The sequence below is a fragment of the Microtus oregoni genome, unplaced genomic scaffold, assembly GCF_018167655.1.
Source record: "Microtus oregoni isolate MIOR12 unplaced genomic scaffold, Mior012 000101F_ref0000407, whole genome shotgun sequence".
In the NCBI taxonomy this organism is placed as follows: Eukaryota; Metazoa; Chordata; class Mammalia; order Rodentia; family Cricetidae; genus Microtus; species Microtus oregoni.
Window position 1 is genome coordinate 3,011,399 of NW_024544715.1, and position 6,335 is coordinate 3,017,733.

General features: G+C 39.1%; 1 pseudogene; it reads right to left on the bottom strand.

Annotated features, from left to right (window-relative positions):
* Positions 1–5,029: 5,029 nt before the first annotated feature.
* Positions 5,030–5,364, bottom strand: LOC121443155 (annotated as a pseudogene).
* Positions 5,365–6,335: the final 971 nt, after the last annotated feature.

Sequence of the window (6,335 nt, forward strand, 5' to 3'; positions counted from 1 at the left end):
CCTACACCTTTAATTCCAGCACTAGAAGGAATATAAAATGGGAGGAAAGAGAGGCTTAGTCCGCTTTTCGTTAAGATGGCATCAAAGCAAAGAAGGAAGCTCCTGCCCCTCCCAAAGCCGAAGCTAAAGCGAAGGCCTTGAAAGCCAAGAAGGCAGTGCTGAAAGGCGTCCACAGCCACAAAAAGAAGATCCGCACATCGCCCACCTTTCAGCGGCCCAAGACCTTGCGGGTACGAAGGCAGCCTAAATACCCCAGAAGAGCGCGCCCAGGAGGAGCAAGCTTGACCACTATGCCATCATCAAATTCCCCCTGACCACCGAGTCAGCCATGAAGAGGATAGAAGACAACACACTTGTGTTCATTGTGGACATCAAGGCCAACAAGCACCAGATCAAACAGGCTGTGAAGAAACTCTATGACATCGATGTGGCCAAAGTCAACATCCTCATAAGGCCCAACGGAGAGAAGAAGGCGTATGGTCGTTCTGTTGGCTTCTGATTATGATGCTCTGGATGTTGCCAACTAATTCTAAATATACACTATTTCACCATAAAAGAGAGAGAGAGAAAGAGAGAGAGAGAGAGAGAGAGAGAGAGAGAGAGAGAGAGGCTTAGTCAGCTTCGTCTGCTGTCACCCAGCCTTGGTAGAGGTAAGACTTCTCTAGCCACTTGGTGGCTTTCTTCTTCTTCTTCTTCTTCTTCTTCTTCTTCTTCTTCTTCTTCTTCTTCTTCTTCTTTCTCCTCCTCATCTGTCTATCTATCTATCTATCTATCTATCTCCACCGTGGGTTGAGGTCTCTCCCTAATTGTATCTCCAGCTTGGGTTGCTGCTAAACAAGGTATCTGCCTTGAAATCCAGTCAGGCTTTTACTGTTCTATACTGTAGGAATTAGCCTCACATCTTTATTAACGTTGTTGGTAGATCTGGTAAGAAAAATTGGGAGTTCATAAATGGAGGAATTAGTAAAAAGAGAGTTTTTTCCCCACATTAAAAAAAATGGGAAAAACCATTATAATTGAATATTTTGGGTCTCTGTATAATGATATGCTAGACTGGTTGAAAATGGAACAATTAAATGAGAAGACATCTAATTTAGATGGGATTTATGGAATGTCAGTTGTAAACATTATCAGAATTATAATTTTGTTATATCACTAAAAATTTGAATAATCTGAGTGCTAAGATACAGACCTTAGAAAAATGTAATAAAACAGAACTTAGATTCAAATCCAAACAGAAGGATTTAATGGAGATCCAATTTCAGCATTACATTATAAGAGAGGAAGAGCCTAAGGATTTCAGAAAACCAACTTTAATATATCCAGGAACCTTATAGCAATTGCCAGAGGATCTGTTCCTGTGCCATTGTTAGAGTTAAGGAGATTCAAAAAAGCAATAGACTTAAATGGCATGCATTCACCTTTTTTGAAGCAAATGTTAAACTCATGGTTGGTTTGTAATAGAATTATCCCTAACAACTGAAAAGATTTAGTTGTTGGCCTTTTAGATCCTGGCCCACAATTACAATGGAGTGCTTAATTTAGAGAAGAGGCTGAGATTATTGAGCTATGGAGTAAAGTTAGAGATAGGGAAATCTCCCAAAATCAAATTCTTGGAGAAGGAGACTATGCTACTATACAGAAGCAGTCTGAATATGATGATCACACCCTGGATTTATACCATGCAGCAGTTTTGAATGCTTAGGATAGAATTGGAGAAATAGGATGAAAATTGAGTCATTTACTAAAGTTACGCAGGGTACAAAGGAAGCCTTTAGATTTCTTACAAAGATTGACTTCAGCAGTAAGTAGAACGACACTAAATTCAAAAGTTAGACAAAAAATAATTGAAGCTCTGGCTTTTGAAAATGCCAATCCCTATGTAAAAGGATAAATAGGATATTAAATGCAAGGTCAGCACCTTTTGAGGAATGAATCCGAGATACAGTTAATATAGAATGGCATGAACATGATGATGCATGGATAGAAGAGGTGATTTCCAGAGATTGGAGAAAAAAATCCAAATGTCAAAGTTATAATTGTGACAAACAAGGTCACTTTAAAGGGAATTATATACAGGATGTTCCTAGAAACATTTTTTTTTAATAAAAATAAACCTTTATTCAGAGACCCACATTGGAGCACGGGACTGAAATCTCAAGGTCCAAATCAGGAGCAGAAGGAGAGAGAGCACGAGCAAGGAACTCAGGACCGCGAGGGGTGCACCCACACACTGAGACAATGGGGATGTTCTATCGGGAACTCACGAAGGCCAGCTGGCCCGGGTCTGAAAAAGCATGGGATAAAACCGGACTTGCTGAACATAGCAGACAATGAGGACTGCTGAGAACTCAAGAACAATGGCAATGGGTTTTTGATCCTACTGCATGTACTGGCTTTGTGGGAGCCTAGGCAGTTTGGATGCTCACCTTACTAGACCTGGATGGAGGTGGGTGGTCCTTGGACTTCCCACAGGTCAGGGAACCTTGATTGCTCTTTGGGCTGACGAGGGAGGGGAACTTGACGGGGGGGAGAGGGAGGAAAATGGGACGCAGTGGTGGGGAGGAGGCAGAAATCTTTAATAAATAATAATAATAATAATAATAATAAAGCTAAAATCACAAACAAAAAAGGAAACAAGAAACATAATTTTCAAAGTAATTGGATTAAGAGGTTCTGCTTAGTGTCTGAAGTGTAAAAGACAAACCATAAAAAAGTCTATAATCAGATGATCTCAAATGATTTGTAAATTGACTTAAAAATAACACCAATATATTTATTTGTATTTGGTAATAAAATAGTAAAGATGGTAGGAAACATAAATGGATACTGTATTGTAAAACTTCACATTTATTTTAAACATTACACAAAAACATGGCTGCTAAGAACATGGATAATTTTGAAAATTGATAGCCTGTCAGTAAACAAAACACAATGAGAAAATCAAGTATTTTAGTTAACGTAGTGGCACTACTTTTGATCCCAGCATTTACGAAACAGACAGACAGATCTGAGTTCAAAGCTAGTTTGCTCTACATATTGAGTTCAGGACACTTAGAGGCTACATAATGAGATGCTGCCTCAAAATAATTAGTATACCTATCTCTTCAATGATCAAATCATCTTGAGAAGTGAAGGGGAGGGCAGTAGTGGCACATGCCTTTAATCCCTGTACTCCAGAGGCAGGTGGATCTCTGTGAGTTAGAGGTCAGCTTGGTCTAGAGTGAGTTCTAGGACAGCCAGGGCTACACAGAGAAATCCTGTCTTGAAAAAATCCAAAGGGGGGTGGGGGAAAAGAGAAAAATGAAGGGGAAATTCTAAGGACTTAAGGCATAAAAGTTGATTTATAGCATGATTTGTCAAATTTTTTACTTCTGACTTTAAAATATTGGCAAAAACCAGGCATGGTGGCAAAGTCTTTAATCACAGCATTCAGGAGGCAGAGGCAGGTGGATTGCCGAGTTCAAGATCAGCCTGATCTATAGAGTGAGTTCCAGGACAGCCAGGACTACATAGAGAAACTCTGTCTTGTGTTGGAATAGTAGCAACGGGGCTGCATCCTCAGCACCCAGCCGCCTGCACGGCTAGCTTTACCCTAAATAATTACATGGAAACTGTATTCTTTTAAACACTGCCTGGCCCATTAGTTTCAGTTTCTTATTGGCTAGTTCTTACATATCGATCTAACCCATTTCTATTAATCTGTGTAGCCCACGAGCTGGTTTACCAGGAATGATCTTAACCTGCGTCTGCCTGGAGTGGGAGAATCATGGCGACTCCCTGACTCAGCTTCTTTCTCCCAGCATTCTGTTCTGTTTACTCCACCCACCTATGTTTTAACCTATGAGGGCCAAGCAGTTTCTTTATTGCTTAACCAATGAAATCAACAGATAGAAAATGACCCTCCTCCATCAGTCTTGGAGGAGAAAAAGAAAAAATACATATGCACAAAAGGTAATATTTTATGATACTGAATTGAATGTATATCCAAGAAAAATTCTTCTTTTAATGTATCTATGAAATCTTTGTTCCTGATTCTATTGGTATTGTTTTTGTTTTTTTGAGACAGCGTTTCTCTGTACAACTGCACTGGCTGTCCTGTAGCTCCATTTATAGATCAGGCTTGCCTCCAACTCAAAGAGGTTCACCTGCCTCTGCCTCCCAAGTGCTGGGATCAAAGGTGTGCACCACCACACCAGCTGACATTTTATCTTTGCCTCCCTCCCATTTTAAGAAATGGCAAGAGATTAAATTCAGTTAAGACTGATTTTTTTTAATGTGAAAAATGTAGTAGTGTGGAGTGGTGGGCTGTATCCCACCACCCGGCTAGCTTTACCTGAAATAATTACACGGAAACTGTATTCTTTTGAACACTGCCTGGCCCATTCATTAGTTCCAGCCTCTTATTGGTTAATTCTCACATCTTGCTTTAACCCATTTCTAATAATGTGTGTAACACCACAAGGTGGCTTACCAGGAAAGATCTTAACCTGCGTCTGTCTGGAGTGGGAGAATCATGGCGACTCACTGACTCAGCTTCTTTCTCCAAGCATTTTGTTCTGTCTACTCTGCCTATCTAAGCTGCTGTCCTATCAAAAGAGCCAAGGAATTTTCTTTATTAACCAATAGACATATGACTCTCTTCCATCAGAAAAAAGCCTAAGTTAAGTTTTTAAAGCAAACAAGCCATAACAGTTTGGCACTATTTCAATAATGAAGTGTCCATAATATGGTATTAGTACAAAGATCTAAGCAAATCTCAAAGATGGTAGATTGGTAATTAGAACATCATGCAATGTTGATTTTAGCAAAAAACTTAACAGGTAAAAGAAGCATCTTATTACATTATAAATTCGAGTATGCAATTATAATTTACAAATTATAAAAATCTATGATTTTTTTTATAGCCAGTTGTTTTGAATGGCTACATGAATGCATGGTCAACAAGTCAAATAAACAAACACATCTACCCAAATTTACATCCCAGAATAGCTAAGTAAACTAAAGACCTTATTCAGATGAGTAAGTTCTATTCATTTTCATCATCTGGGTGATCAGGTTGCAAAGGACATGCTTTTCTTTTTGATGTTCCTAAGCCACTGCATCCTGCTTCCTCAGGAACCTGGTTCTCTTTTTCAGGATCTTTAGGAGACAGCCTGAAGAATTCTCCAATGCCTTTTTGCCACTTTGGAGTTGGGTGCACACAAACTGGATTCCCTCCTGCATACTTTTTTCAGCTTTTCTCGAAGAACATGATGAAGAATTCGTGACAAAGGTGGAGGAGCCAAGCACCTTCCTGGGGGCTCGAGAAGCCACCACTTTTCAGTAGGCTCCGGGGACGTAGTTTGCTTTGGTCTGCACCATGTCGACACAGGAAGAGATAGTTTGCACCAACGCCCCAGCTGCAGATGTCCTAACTGAACAAGAACCCCCAATGTTTTTTTGTTTTCTAAGAATAATCCATTTAAAATTCCTCTACCTACTGGATTGTGCAGAAAGTGTGGCAAAGGCAGGCATTGGACTAATGAATGTAGGTAAGCAAGGAATATTTATGGTAATCCTTTGCCATCAAGAAACTCCTTGAAGGGCCTTTCACAGGCCTCTATCCCAAATTTGGTTCAGTTGTTTCCTGCCATCATAGAGGAAACTCCTTCCCAGAGCAATTAAAGAACTTAATGCCTATTGTAAGAAACCATACTCCTATGGATAATAGAACATCTATACAAGAGAAAACAAAAAATTCAGGAGAAACCATAAAGAGACTATTTTTACAAACTTCTATAAGTAAACAAAGACTAAAATTAAAAAATTATGCATAAATGATATTGTCATTGAAGATGTGGTAGACACAGTGTGGATGTAATAATTTTATAAGAATCTTGGCACACAAATCAGCCTTTTCAGGATATAATGTTCAGTTTTTAGGGATCAGAACTTTATCTCCGGTAAAGCAGAGTGTGAAATGGGTTGAATATATAGAGCCAGAGGAAGAGAGAGTAATTTTAAAATCATATGTTGTTAACATAGCAATGAATTTGGGGGGATATGATTTGTTACAGCAATGGAATACTCAGATTAGCATTCCACCAATCATAGAAACAAATCATAAATTAACATATGTTTAAAGGAATAACATTATAAGGTTTTATAAAGAACAGTCATCAACCATTCAGGTTGTACAAGAAACAGGGCACAACAGCTGTTAATATTTCAAATGCATCAACAACCCTACCTCTAAAGTGGTTGATAGACAAAACTATATGGGTTAAGCAATGGCCGTTAACATTAGAGAAACTCCAGGCTTTAGAGCAGCTGGTACAGGAGCAACTAGATGC